Here is a 16,712-nt window from a genome sequence, read left to right on the forward strand (position 1 = left end):
GAAGAAACTTAACCAATAAAATAAAAGATATATCCAATGAGAACTACAAAACATTGTCACAAAAAATTGAACAGGACACACAAAAAATTAAATTTTTCATGTTTATGTATTGGAAGAATCAATATTATTGATACGTCTATACTACCCAAAGGAATCTACAGATTCAGTGGAATCTCTATTGAAATACTGTATTAGTCTGTTCTCATGCTACTAATAAAGACATACAGGAGACTGGGAAAATTATAAAGAAAAGAGGTTTAATTGACTTACAGTTCAGCATGGCTAGGGAAATCTCAATAAACTTACAATCACGGCAGAAGGGGAAGCAAACACATCCCTCTTTCCGGGGCTGCAAGAGAGAGAAGGAGAGCCCAGTGAAGGGAAAGCCCCTTATAAAATCATCAGATCTCATGAGAACTAACTCACTGTTACAAGAACAGTATGGAAGATATTGCCCCCATGATTCAATTATCTCCACCTGGCCCCTCCCAAGACATGTGGGGATTATGGGAACTATAATTGAAGATGAAATTTGGTGAGGACACAGCCAAACCGTATCAAATACCAATGACATTCTTGACAGAAATAGAAAAAAGAAACCTATTCTAAAATTTACATGGAATCACAAAAGTCCCAGAATAGCCAAAGTTATCCTACACAAAAAGAAAAAGACTTGAGGAATCACATTACCTGACTTCAAATTATACAAAAGAGCTATAGTAACAGAAACAACATGGTACTGGCATAAAAACAGATACATAGACCAATGAAACAGAATAGAGAACTCAGAAACAAATTCACATACATAAGGTAAACTCATTTTGGAAAAAGGTGCCAAGAACACACACTGGGGAAAAGAGAATCTCTTCAGTAAATGATGCTGGGAAAATTGGATATCCATATGCAGAAGAATTAAACTGGATCCCTATCTCTCATCATATACAAAAATCAAATAAAATGGATTAAAGACTTAAATCTAAAACTTCATACTATGAAACTACTAAATGAAAATATTGAGGAAACTCTCCAGGACATTGGTCTGAAGAAAATGTTTTCAGTAATACCCTAAAAGCAAGTCAACTAAAGCAAAAATGGACAAATGGGATCACATCCAGTTTAAAAGCTTCTGCACAGCAAAGGAAACAATCCACAAAGAAACAACCCACAGAATGGGATATAATATTTGCAAATTACCCATATGACAAGGGATTCACAATCAGAATTCATAAGAAGATTAAACAACTCTATAGAAAACAATTAATAATCCAATTTAAAAATGGGCAAAAGGTTTGAATAGACATGTCTCAAAAGAAAAGATACAAATGGCAGATACATGAAAAGGGGCTCAACATCCTTGATCATCAGATAAACACAAATCAAAGCTCAGAAATCAATAAGATATCATCTCAGCCAAGTTACAATGGCATATATATATATATATTCCACCAAAATTTGCCCCCAACAGGGATATTAATTTAACAACTGCCTACACAAAAAAGCACCTTCATAAAAACCCCAAATCGGGTTAATTCCAGTACCTGTAATTAGCTTCTTACCCAGAAAGATGTACTGAATTGGTAAGAAAAACAGTGTTGAATCACAGACATGACTCCCGCATACCCTGGCAGCAGCATTATAGTGCAGAGAACTTTTCTGTGCCCCGGAGAGAAAGATAGCTAGCAATTGTGAGACATTGAACTCAGTGCTGCCCTTGTTATAGCAGAAAGCAAAACTGGACCAAATTCAGCTTGTGCCTGCCCACAGAAGGTGCATTGAAACCAGCCCTAAAATGAGGGGAATTGCTGATTCCAGCAGTCACAACTTAAATTCTGGCAAGCTTTCCCACTGCAGGTTAAAGTGCTCTGGGACTCCAAATGAACTTAAAACACAGTCTAGGCTACAAGGAATGAAACTTCTGGGCAAGTCCTAGGGCTAAACTGGGCCCAGAGAGAGTGGACTGAGGGAGATATGCCACCTACTAAGACACCAGCTTGGGCAGACAAGGGAGTGCCAACATCATTCAACTCATAACCAGAGGCTTCACAGTTCACGGTTCCAAAAAGACCCCTTCCTTCTGTCTGAGAAAAGAAGAGGAAAGGGTCAGGGCACTTTGCCTTTCTACTTGGATACCAGCACAGCCACAGCAGAACAGGGCACCAGGCAGATTGAAAAGGACTTCTTTTTAGGACCTAGCTCCTGAACATTTCTAGATATTCTCTGGGTCAGGAGGAAACTCACTGCCTCAAATGAAATGAGTGAGTCCTGGCAGGACTAATTACCTGATGACTGAAGAAACCTTGGGCCCTGAATAACAAGCAGCAATACCCAGGTACTATGTCAAAGGCCTTGGGTGAGACCCTAAGACTTGCCAGCCTTACGTGAGACTCAAGACTTTCCCATTGGTGGTGACTACAGGGCAAGACTCCTTTTTGCTAGTGAGAAGCAAAAGAAAAAGTAAAGGGGACTTTATCTTGCACCTTATGCTCCAGCTCAGTCACAGTGAAGGAGAGCACAAAGAAAGTTCTTGCTGTCCATGATTCCAGGACTTGGCTTTTGGACAGCACTTCAGGACATGCTCAGATCTAGAGGGGAGAGTACTCCCCTGAAGGGTGTCTCAGACCAAGAAGCATTCACCTCATGCTGACTACAGAGCCCTTGCACCTTAAGGAAACATCAACAGTAGTCTGGCAGTACTTCTCATGTGCCTGAGGTGACAATGGCCAGAGTGGAAAGGACTGTAACTTGTGGTTTTAGTACCAGCTCAGCAGCAGTACAATAGAACAGTAGGTGATTTTCTAAGGTTTCAGACCCTATTTTCTGGTTCCTGGATGGAATATCTGGACTCATATGAGGACTGGTGGAACTCACCACGAAGAAGAGAAGTACATAGGCCTGGCTGGCTTTGCCATCTGCTGATTTTAGAGACCCAGGGCTTTGAGAGAAGATAGTCACAACCAGAAAGTGATTACAGCAGGCCTTGTGGGAGACCCAAGTGCTGTGCTAACTTCAGGTCTGATTCATTGCAGTCCTAGGGGTGGTGGTCACAGGGTGCTTGTGTCACTCAATTCTCAGCTCTAGGTGGCTCAGAAGAGAGAAAAAGAGACTCCATTTGTTTGGAAGAAAGTAAGAGAAAGAACAAGAGTCTCCACCTGATAATTCAGATAATACTTTTGGATCTTAGCCAAGATCATCAAGGCTATATATCTCTATGAGTGCGAAAGAACCACAGTAATACAGGTCTTATGGTTAAAAAGTAGGAGGACAAAGTTATGGTGTAGAGTCTTTATTAGTTTCTTTTTGCTTGTTTGTTTATGCAAATAGTGTTAAGTAATTAACAGCTTAAAATAATATGTTATAAGATAGTATTTGCAATCCCCATGCTAATCTCAAATTTAAAAAGCCCACAAAGGATACAAAAAATTAAAAATCAAGAAACTAAATCATATCACCAGAGAAAATCACCTTCACTAAAAGACAATAAAAATAGAAACAAGAAAGAGAAGACCACAAAACAACCAGAAAACATGTAGTAAGTTGGCAGAAGTATGTCCTTACTTATCAATAATAACATTGAATGTAAATAAATCAAATTCTCCAATCAAAAGACATAGAGGTTGAATGCATTTAAAACCCATGCCCATTGATCTGTTGCCTGCAGTAAAAACACTTTACATATAAAGAAACATGCAGACTGAAAATAAATGGATGAAAAAAAGATATTCCATGTCAATGCAAACAAGAAAAGAACACGGGTAGCCATACTTACATCACACAAAATAGATTTCAAGACATAATCTATGATAAAAGTGAAATAAGTCATTGTATAGTAATAAATGGGCTAATTCAACAAGATGACATAACAACTGTAAATATGTAAGTACTCAACACTAGGGCACCCAGATATACAAAGCAAATATTAGTAGAGCTAAAGAGAGAGTTAGGTCCTAATACAGTAATAGCTGGAGACTTCAACATCCCATTTTCAGCTTCAGAAAAGTCTTCCAGACAGAAAATCAACAAACATCACACTTACTTTGAGCTATAGACAAAATGAATCTAATAGATATTTATCAAACATATCATCCCAGAGCTGCAGAAAACACATTCTTTTCCTCAGTAACTGAAGTATTCTCAAGGACAGATCATATGTTAGGTCACAAAACAAGTCTTAAATCATTCATAAAAACTGAATAAGCATCTTTTCTGATCACAATGGAATAAAATTAGAAATCAATAAATGGAATTTTAAAAACTATAAATTACAATATGCTCCTGAATGGCCAGTGTATTAATAAAGCAATTAAGAAGAAAATTGAAAACTTTCTTGAAAAAAATGATAATGGAAGCACAACATGCCAAATCCTATGGGATACAACAAAAGCTTTACTAAGAAGAAAGTTTATAGCTATAAATGCCTACATAAAAAAGAGAAAAAAAAAAACTTCAAGTAAACAATTCAACAATACATCTTTTTTTTTTTTTTTAATTTTATTTTTTATTATTTTTTTTTTATTTTTTTTTTTTTTTTTCTTTTTTTACTTTTTATTATACTTTAAGTTCTAGGGTACATGTGCATAACGTTTATATCATGTATAACTCCCCAATGCAATCCCTCCCTCCTCCCCCCTCCCCATGATAGGCCCCAGTGTGTGATGTTCCCCTTCCCGAGTCCAAGTGATCTCATTGTTCAGTTCCCACCTATGAGTGAGAACATGCGGTGTTTGGTTTTCTGTTCTTGTGATAGTTTGCTAAGAATGATGGTTTCCAGCTGCATCCATGTCCCTACAAAGGACGCAAACTCATCCTTTTTGATGGCTGCATAGTATTCCATGGTGTATATGTGCCACATTTTCTTAATCCAGTCTGTCACAGATGGACATTTGGGTTGATTCCAAGTCTTTGCTATTGTGAATAGTGCCGCAATAAACATACGTGTGCATGTGTCTTTGTAGTAGAGTAATTTATAATCCTTTGGGTATATACCCAGTAGTGGGATGGCTGGGTCATATGGTACATCTAGTTCTAGATCCTTGAGGAATCGCCATACTGTTTTCCATAATGGTTGAACTAGTTTACAATCCCACCAACAGTGTAAAAGTGTTCCTATTTCTCCACATCCTCTCCAACATCTATTGTTTCCTGACTTCTTAATGATTGCCATTCTAACTGGTGTGAGATGGTATCTCATTGTGGTTTTGATTTGCATTTCTCTGATGGCGAGTGATGACGAGCATTTTTTCATGTGTCTGTTGGCTGTATGGATGTCTTCTTTTGAGAAATGTCTGTTCATATCCTTCCCCACTTTTTGATGGGGTTGTTTGTTTTTTTTCTTGTATATTTGTTTGAGTTCTTTGTAGATTCTGGATATTAGCCCTTTGTCAGATGAGTAGGTTGCAAAAATTTTCTCCCATTCTGTAGGTTGCCTGTTCACTCTGATGGTAGTTTCTTTTGCTGTGCAAAAGCTCTTTAGTTTAATGAGATCCCATTTGTCAATTTTGGCTTTTGCTGCCATTGCTTTTGGTGTTTTAGACATGAAGTCCTTGCCCATGCCTATGTCCTGAATGGTACTACCTAGATTTTCTTCTAGGGTTTTTATGGTATTAGGTCTAACATTTAAGTCTCTAATCCATCTTGAATTAATTTTCGTATAAGGGGTAAGGAAAGGATCCAGTTTCAGCTTTCTACTTGTGGCTAGCCAATTTTCCCAGCACCATTTATTAAATAGGGAATCCTTTCCCCATTTCTTGTTTTTGTCAGGTTTGTCAAAGATCAGATGGCTGTAGATGTGTGGTATTATTTCTGAGGACTCTGTTCTGTTCCACTGGTCTATTTCTCTGTTGTGGTACCAGTACCATGCTGTTTTGGTTACTGTAGCCTTGTAGTATAGTTTGAAGTCAGGTAGCGTGACGCCTCCAGCTTTGTCCTTTTGACCTAGGATTGTCTTGGCAATGCGGGCTCTTTTTTGGTTCCATATGAACTTTAAAGCAGTTTTTTCCAATTCTGTGAAGAAACTCATTGGTAGCTTGATGGGGATGGCATTGAATCTATAAATCACCTTGGGCAGTATGGCCATTTTCACGATATTGATTCTTCCTATCCATGAGCATGGTATGTTCTTCCATTTGTTTGTGTCCTCTTTGATTTCACTGAGCAGTGGTTTGTAGTTCTCCTTGAAGAGGTCCTTTACATCCCTTGTAAGCTGGATTCCTAGGTATTTTATTCTCTTTGAAGCATTGTGAATGGAAGTTCATTCCTGACTTGGCTCTCTGCTTGTCTGTTACTGGTGTATAAGAATGCTTGTGATTTTTGCACATTAATTTTGTATCCTGAGACTTTGCTGAAGTTGCTTATCAGCTTAAGGAGATTTTGGGCTGAGACGATGGGTTTTTCTAAATATACAATCATGTCATCTGCAAACAGGGACAATTTGACTTCTTCTTTTCCTAACTGGATACCCTTGATTTCTTTCTCTTGCCTGATTGCCCTAGCCAGAACTTCCAACACTATGTTGAATAGGAGTGGTGAGAGAGGGCATCCCTGTCTTGTGCCAGTTTTCAAAGGGAATTTTCCAGTTTTTGCCCATTCAGTATGATATTAGCTGTGGGTTTGTCGTAAGTAGCTCTTATTATTTTGAGGTACGTTCCATCAATACCGAATTTATTGAGCGTTTTTAGCATAAAGGGCTGTTGAATTTTGTCAAAAGCCTTTTCTGCATCTATTGAGATAATCATGTGGTTCTTGTCTTTGGTTCTGTTTATATGCTGGATTACGTTTATTGATTTGCGAATGTTGAACCAGCCTTGCATCCCAGGGATGAAGCCCACTTGATCATGGTGGATAAGCTTTTTGATGTGCTGCTGAATCCGGTTTGCCAGTATTTTATTGAGAATTTTTGCATCGATGTTCATCAGGGATATTGGTCTAAAATTCTCTTTTTTTGTTGTGTCTCTGCCAGGCTTTGGTATCAGGATGATGTTGGCCTCATAAAATGAGTTAGGGAGGATTCCCTCTTTTTCTATTGATTGGAATAGTTTCAGAAGGAATGGTACCAGCTCCTCCTTGTACCTCTGGTAGAATTCAGCTGTGAATCCATCTGGTCCTGGACTTTTTTTCGTGGGTAGGCTATTAATTGTTGCCTCAATTTCAGAGCCTGTTATTGGTCTATTCAGGGATTCAACTTCTTCCTGGTTCAGTCTTGGGAGCGTGTAAGTGTCCAGGAAATTATCCATTTCTTCTAGATTTTCTAGTCGATTTGCGTAGAGGCATTTATAGTATTCTCTGATGGTTGTTTGTATTTCTGTGGGGTCGGTGGTGATATCCCCTTTATCATTTTTTATTGCGTCTATTTGATTCCTCTCTCTTTTCTTCTTTATTAGTCTTGCTAGCGGTCTGTCAATTTTCAACAATACATCTTAAAGAATTAGAGAAGCAAGAGCAAATCAAAGCCAAAATTACAAAATTACAAAATTCAAATAATACAAATCAGAGCAGAAATAAATGAAATTGAAATGAAGTAAACAGTACAAAATATAAATAAAACAAAAAAATGCTTTTTTAAAAGAAACAAAATAGAGAAAACTTTAGCCACACTATTAAAAAAGAGAGAAGACCCACATAAATACAATCAGAGATAAAAAAAAGGAGATATGACACATGTTACTACAGAAATTTAAAGGATCATTAGTGGCTGCTATGAGCAACTAAATTCAAACAAACAGGAAAATCTAGAAGAAAATGACAATTTCCTAAACACATACAACCTTTCAAGAATGAATTATGAAAACATTCCAAGCCTGAACAGACCAATACCAATGAGGTCAAAGCCTTAATAAAATGTCTGTCAATAAAGTAAAGCCTGGGGCCTGATGGCTTCACTGCTGAATTCTAGCATGGATTTAAAAAACTAACACCAATCCTACTCAAACTCTTCTAAAAAATAGAGAAATAGAGAATACGCCCAAACTCATTCATCAAGGCCAGTATTACTCTGATACCACAATCAGACAAAGACATGTTAAAAGGAGAAAACTACAAGCCAATGTTCCTGATGAATCTAGATGGAAAAACCCTCAACAAAATATTAGCAAACTGAATTAAAAATACAATAAAACAATTACTCATCATGACAGAGTGTTATTTTATTTTATTTTTTTTGAGATAGGGTTTTGCTCTGTCACCCAGGCTGGAATTCAGTGGTGCAATTTTAGCTCACTGCAACTTCCATCTCCTAGGTTGAAGCAATTCTTGTGCCTCAGCCTCCCAAGTAACTGGGACTACAGGCATGCACCACCACACCCTGCTAATTTTGCTTTTTGTTTTGTTTTGTAGTGACAGGGTCTTGCCATATTGCCCAGGCTGGTCTTATAGTCCTGGCCTCAAGTGATCTACTCATCTCAGCCTCCCAAAGTGCTGGGATTACAAGAGTGTGCCACCACACCCTGCCATGACTGAGTGTGATTTATCCTGGGATGCAAACAAGCATATTTCACTATAAGAAAATTAATCAATGTGATACATTCTATCAACAGAATAAAGGATAAAACCATGTGATCATTTCAGTTCATTCTGAAGAAACAATTGATAAAATTCAACATTACTTTATAATAAAAACCTTCAAAACACTGGCTATAGAAGGAACATACCTCAAGATAATAAAAGTCACATATGACAGACGCACAACTAGTATTATGCTGAATAGGAAATAATTGAAATTCTCTCTTCTAAGTTCTGGAACACAATAAGGATGCCCATTTTCACCACTGTTATTCAGCATAGTCCTGGAATTCTGCGCTAGAGCACTCAATCAAGAGAAAGATATAAAGGACATCCAACTTGGAAAGTAAAAAGTGAAATTATCCTGGTTTGCAGATAATATAATCTTGTATTTGAAAAAAACTAAAAATACCACATAAAAACTGTTAGAACTAATAAACAAATTCAGTAACTTTGCGGGATACAAAATTAACATAAAAACTAGTAATATTTCCAACCATGTATATGCCAACAGTGAACAATCTGAAAAAGATATTTAAATAATCCAAAGTAAAATCAGCACAAATAAAATTAAATGCCTAGGAATTAATGTAAGAAACGAAGTAAACGACCTCTACAGTGAAAACTATAAACACTGATAAAAGAAATGACAGAGGACACCAAAATTAAAGAGAAGATAGTCCATGTTTATGGTTTGGAAGAATTAATATTGTTAAAATATCCACACTACCCAAAGCCATCTATAGACTTAATGAAATCTTTATCAAGTATCAATGACATTCTTCACAGAAATTGAAATAATAATGCTGCAATTTATATGAAACCACCTGAATAGCCAAGGCTATTCTAAAAAAAAAAAAAAAACAAAAACAAAAACTTAGAAGAATCACAATACCTGACTTCAATACTCCAGATGTATGCTAATCAAAACAGCATAGTAATTCCATAAAAACAGACACATAGAACAATGGAAAAATAAAGAGAACCCAGAAATAAATTTACTCACCAAAGTATATTCATTTTCAACAAATGTGCCTAGAACATACACTGCGAAAAGACAGTCTCTTCAACAAATGGTGCTGGGAAACCTGGATAGCCATATGCAAAAGAATAAAACTCAATCCCTATCTCTCACCATATGCAAAAAATCAAATCAATATAGATAAAAGACTTAAATCTAAGACCTCAAACTATAAAACTGCTAAACAAAACAAAACAAAACAAACAAAAACATTAGGGAAAATCTCCAGAACGCTGGTTTGGGCAACACCTCAAGGATTTCTTGAGCAATACTCTAAGAGCACAGGCAACCAAAGCAAAAATGAACAAATGGGATCATATCAACTTTAAAATTGTTTGCACAGCAAAGGAACTAATCAACAAAGTGAAGAGACAACACGTAGAATGGGAGAAAATATTTGCAAACTACCCCTCTGACAAGGGATTAATAACCAGAATATGTATGGAAGTCAAACAACTCTATACAAAAAATAATAATAATCCAGTTGAGGTGGGCACAGTGGCTCATGCCTGTAACCCCAGAACTTTGGGAGGCTGAAGTAGGCGGATCACTTGAGGACAGGAGTTTGAGACCAGCCTGGCCAACATGGTGAATCCCCATCTCTACTAAAAACACAAAAATTATCCTAGTAGAGTGGCATGCGCCTTTAATCACAGCTACTTGAGAGGCTGAGGCAGGAGAATCGTTTGAACGCAGGAGACAAAGGTTACAGTGAGCCGAGATCACGCCATTGCACTCCAGCTTGGGCGACAGAGCTAGACTGCATTAAAAAAAAAAAAAATTCCAATTCAAAATAGGCAAAAGATTTAAATATACGTCTCAAAAAAGTGACAAAAATGGCAAACAGACATATGAAAAGGTGCTCAATATCATTGGCCATCAGAGAACTGCAAATCAAAACTACAATGAAATATTCTATCACCCAAGTTTAAATGATTTTTATCCAAAATACAGGCAATAGCAAATGCTGACAGAAATATAGAGAAGAGGGAACCTTCACAAACTGTTGGTGGGAATGTAAACTAGTACAACCACTATGGAGAACAGTTTGGATGTTCCTCATAAAACCAAAAATGGAGCTATCATATGATCTACCAATCCCATTGCTGGGTTTATACTCCAAAAAAATAGAAAAAGAAAATCAGTATATTGAAGAAATATTTGCACTTACATTTTTTTTTTTTTTTTGGCAGCATTGCTCACAATAGCCAAGATATGGAAGCAACCTAAGTGTCCATCAACAGGTGAATAGATAAAGAAAATGTGATACTTATACACAATGAAGTGCTATTCAGGTATAAAAAGGATGAGATTCAGTCAGTTGCAAGAACCTGTATGAAACTGGTGGTCATTATGTTAAGTAAAACAAGCCAGTCACAGAAAGACAACATTGCATTTTCTCACTTACTTGTGAGATCTAAAAACAAAGCAGTTGAACCTACTGAGTTAGAGTATAAAGATGTCTACCAGAGGTTGAGAAAGGTACTGTGGGAGTAGGGGAAAAGTGGGGATGATTAATGGGTACATAAAAATAGTTAGAATGAATGAATAAGTCCTAGTATATACCACGTTAGGATGACTATAGTCAATAATAATTCAATTGCCCATTTGAAAATAACTAAATGTGTATAATTGGATTGTTTGTAATGAAAAAACGATGAAAGCTTGAGGAGATGGATACACCATTTCCAATGATGTAATTGTTACACATTGCATGCATGTATCAAAAAAATCTAATATATCCCATAAATATATACACCTACTATGTGAACACAATCATCAAAATTTAAAAAGAAAAAAGAAATGATACTACAGAGCTATAGTAAGCAAAAACAACATAGTAATCATATAAAAGCAGACACATGGATCAATGGAACAGACTAAAGAATCCAGAAAAAAATTATACATCTACAGTGAACTTATTTTCAACAAAGTTGCCAAGAACATACATTGAGAAAAATACAATCTCTTCAATAAGTGGTTCTGGGAAAACTGGATATCTACATGCAGAAGAATGGAACTAGACCCTTATCATTCACCATATGCAAAAATATACTTAATATGGATTAAGAACTTAAATCTCTGCTCCTGTGAGTAGTGCTATAAACCTAAATGCCCATCCATGACAGACTGGATTTTTAAAAAATGTTGTACATATACACCACAAAATACTACACAATCATAAAAAAGAACAAGATCATGATTTTTGCAGCAACATGGAAGAAGCTTTTGGCCATTACTCTAAGAGAAAGAATACAGGAAGAGAAAAGCAAATATCTTATGTTTTTACTTAAAAGTGGGAACTAAACATTGTGCACACATGGACATAAACAAGGGAACAACAGATACAAAAGCCTACTTGAATGTGGAGGAAGAAAGGCAGGTGACTATTGAAAAACTATCTATTGGGGACAATGCTCATTATCAAGGTGATAAAATAGTCTTTACACCAATGTTCTGTCATGTGTCATTTACCTTCATAGGTATCCCTGGATCTAAAGTAAACATAAAAATATTTAAAAAAAGAAAAAAGAAAAAAAATACAGAACAGACTTAAATCTACCATCTCATAATAGGAAACTACTAAGAGAAAACCTGGCCGGGCGCGGTGGCTCAAGCCTGTAATCCCAGCACTTTGGGAGGCCGAGACGGGCGGATCACGAGGTCAGGAGATCGAGACCATCCTGGCTAACACGGTGAAACCCCGTCTCTACTAAAAAATACAAAACACTAGCCGGGCGAGGTGGCGGGCACCTGTAGTCCCAGCTACTAGGGAGGCTGAGGCAGGAGAATGGCGTAAACCCGGGAGGCGGAGATTGCAGTGAGCTGAGATCTGGCCACTGCACTCCAGCCTGGGCGGCAGAGCGAGACTCCGTCTCAAAAAAAAAAAGAGAAAACCTTTGGGAAACTCTCTAGGACATTAGACTAGGCAAAGGAATCTTGAGTAATACTGCACAAGTACAGGCAACCAAAGCAAAATGGATAAATTGTATCTAATTAAGTCAAAAACTTCTGCACAGCAAAGGAAACAAGAAAGAAAAGAAAAAAAGAAAATCCATGACGTGGGAGAAATATTTCCAAAGTATCCATCTGACAAGGAATTAATTACCAGAATATGCAAGGAATTTAAACAGCTTTATAGGATATAAATCTCATAATCGGATTCAAAATGGGCAAAATATCTGAATAGACATATCTCAAAAATGGCATTCAAATAGCAAGCAAGTATATGAAAAGATGCTCAGCATCAATGATCATCAGAATAATGCACATCAAAACTATAATGAGATATCATCTTACTCCAGTTAAAATGGCTTTTATCCTAAAGAAAGGCAATAACAAATACTGGACAGACTGTGGAGAAAAGAGAACCCTCATACGCTATTGGTGGAAATGTAAATTAATACAACCACTATGGAGAAAAGTTTAGAAGTGCCTCAGAAAACTAAAAATAGAGCTAATGTGTGATCCAACAATCATACTGCTAGGTATATACCCAAAATAAATAAAATCATCATACTAAATCTGTGTGCACCTAACACAGGAAAACCAAATTTATAAAGCAAGTTCTTAGAGGTATACAAAGAAGCTTAGACTCCCACACAATAATAGTGGGAGACTTCATCATTCCACTGAAAATATCAGACAGATCATCTAGGCAAAATATTAACAAAAATATTCACGACCTAAACTCAATATTGGACCAAATGGACCTGATAGATCTCTACAGAACTCTGCACCCCACAACAACAGAATATACATTCTTCTCATCAACACGTGGCACATATGCTAAAATCTACCACATAATTAAACATAAAACATTTCACAGCAAAAGTAAAAGAACCAAGATCATACCCAACACAGTCTTGGGCCACAGTGCAAGGAAAATAGAAGTTCTGACTAAAAAAGTCATTTAAAACTATGCAATTAAGTGGAAATTAAACAACATGGTCCTGAATGACTTTTGGGTAAAGAATGAAATTAAGGCAGAAATCAAAAAGTTATTTGAAACCAACAATAATGAAGATACAACATACAGAATCTCTGGAACACAGCTAAATAGTGTTAACAGCAATATTTATAGTACTAAATTCTCACATCAAAAGATTAGAAAGATCTCAAATTAACAACCTAACATCACAACATAAACAATTAGAGATTCAAGAGCAAATCAACCCCAAATCTACCAGAAGACAAGAAATAACCAAAATCAGAGCTGAACTGAAGGAAATTGAGACATAAAAAACATTGGAAAGATCACCGAATCCAGGAGTTGTTTTTTATTCTTTTGAAAAAAATCAATATGATATATAGGACATTAGCTGGACTAATAAAGAAGATAAGAGAGAAGATGCAAATAAACACAATTAGAAATGAGAAAGAAGATGCTACCATTGATCCCATAGAAATAAATATAACCATTAGAAACTACTATGAACACCTCTATGCCCACAAACTAGAAAACCTAGAAGACATGGATAAATTCCTGGATACATGCACTGTACCAAGACTGAACCAGGAATATCAATAATGAGGTCCAATACTTAATCAGTAATAAATAACCTACCAACCAAAAGAAACCAGGACCAGATGGATTCACATCCAAATTCTACCAGATGTACAAAAAAGAACTGGTACCATTACTACTGAAACTATTTCAAAAAATTAAGTAGGGAGGGACTCCTCCTTAACTCATTCTGTGAGGCCAGCATCATCCTGACACCAATACCTAAAATAGACACAACAAGAAAAAACTTCAGGCCCATATCTTTGATGAACATTGATGCAAAAATTCTCAACAAAATACTAGCAAACTGAATCCAGAAGCACATCAAAACGATAATCCACCACAATCAAATAGACATACCAGGCATGCAAGGTTGGTTCAACATATGCAAATCAATAAATGTAATCTAGCACATACACAGAACTAAAGACAAAAACCCCACGATTATGTCAATAGATGTAGACAAGGCTTTTAAAAAATTCAACATTGCTTCATGTAAAAAATCTCAGTAAACTAGGTATTAAAGGAACATACCTCAAGATAAGAGCCATCTAAGAGCAACCCACAGCAAACATTATACTGAGTGGGGAAGGCTGGAAGCTTTCACCTTGAAAACTGGCATAAGACAAGCATGCCCCCTGTCTCCACTCATATTAAACATAGTACTGGAAGTCCTGGCCAGAACAATCAAGCAAAAGAAAAAAATCAAGGTCATCCACATAGGAAGGCAGTCAAACTATCCCTGTTTGCAGACAACATGATTCTATATCTAGAAAACCCCATAGTCTCAGCCCAAATGCTCCTTCAGCTGATAAACAACTTCAACGAAGTTTCAGGATACAAAATCGACTTAAAAAATTTAGTAGCAACCCTATACACCAACAGCAGCCAAGCCAAGAGCCAAATCAGGAAAGCAACCCCATTCACATTTGCTGCAAAAAGAAAAATATACCTAGGAATACAGCTAACCAGGAAGGTGAAAGATCTCCACAATGATACATAAAAAACACTGCTCAATGAAATTAGAGATAGCACAAACAAATGAAGAAATATCCCATGTTCATGAATAAGAAGAATCAATATCATTGAAATTGCCAAGCTGTCCAAAGCAATTTATAGATTCAGTTCATTCCTATCAAACTACCAATGATATTGTTTCCAGAACTAGAAAAGCTATTTAAAAATTCACATGGAAGCTTAGATCCTAAAGATTTATTCTGCTTAGGTAAATCTGTATTTTTGTAAAATTTACTTGAAAGGCAGGCTCACACCACAATGAAACATTTTTGTAATCAAAACTACATGAGCAATATCTTCAAAAATAGGAGACTGATTATATTTTCAAGGCATTGAAATTTATTTTTGTGTATTATTCAAACAAGGAAAGTAAGATAAGGTTTATATGGGTTAAAATAAGCAACATTAAATTCACTTACACCTGCTTGGTTACAATTTGATAACTATCATAAGAATCAAATGGATTCTGAATTCTGGTCCTATAAAAATTAATTGTCACACATTTTCCTATTTCTCTCACTAAGTACAGCTGAAAACCTGGGAAATTACATACCAAACAAACATAAGATTCTGAAAGGTATACAGAAGAAGATAGCCTGGCCAGAGGGCTCATAATCTGAGGCAAAACAGAGGTGAGTTCCTTGGGGTTTTGCTTTGCTTTATATGTACCAGACTAGGTACCTGAAAACCTGAAAATCAAAAAATGCCAACAGGTTCATAACAAAATTAAAAGCCCCATGAAAAGCCTGCTCTCTCTATTCAGAGGATGAGAAAAAGAGCAGGCTAGCAAGACAAAAAACACCCCCCAAAAATATTTTACTCTGACCAAACACTACAAAATAAAACTGCAGCCCTACATTTATCCTCATTAGTGAATGCTGAGTAAAAAGCCTAGATTTCCACCCTCATTTTATTTTTATAAGATGCTCCTTCCCCTCCTCACGGAGGTGTTGTCAGTGGGACATAGTTAATAGTCAGGACTTTACTACTGCGCAGCAGTAATAATGCCATCCTCCATGATGTCTATTTTCCCAGATAGAGGTCACATGTGGAGCAGATGTTAAAATTATCTAAAAGTATTTAAAAGAAGCCATTAAACAAATTTTTCAATGAATAATTATAATACTCTTGAAATTAAAGACAGAAAACCATAGCAAGCAAACAGGAGATAGAAAGTCAAGTGGAAATTTTAGAACTCATATACCTAATGATGAAAAAACAAAAAACAAAAACAAAAAACAAACAAAAAAACTCAAAGGATGGGTTCAAAATGGTAAAAAATGGAAAAAAAAAAAAAAGAAATGAAAGAGAGAATAGTAGAAACTACCCAATACCAACAGAAAGAAAATAAACTAAAAACACAAGAACAGAAACTCTGGGATATGTGGAATTGTAGCAGATGATATGCATGTCACTATCATCCCAGACAGAGAGGTTAAAGTGTGTAGAGCTCTGAGACTATTTGAGAAAATAATGGCTGAAAGATTGCCAAATTTGGTGAAAGGCACACATCTCAAATGCAAGAAGCTGTGAAAACTTTAAAAAGAATAAACAAATATATTCATATCAAGAAGTATCATATTCTAGCTTCTGAAAACTAAGGACAAAAAAATAAATAAATAAATCTTGAGGACTCCGAGAGAAATGACACCTTACCTATAAAGAAACCCTAAC

Source organism: Trachypithecus francoisi, unplaced genomic scaffold (genome assembly GCF_009764315.1).
Source record: "Trachypithecus francoisi isolate TF-2019V2 unplaced genomic scaffold, Tfra_2.0 Lachesis_group6, whole genome shotgun sequence".
NCBI lineage: Eukaryota > Metazoa > Chordata > Mammalia > Primates > Cercopithecidae > Trachypithecus > Trachypithecus francoisi.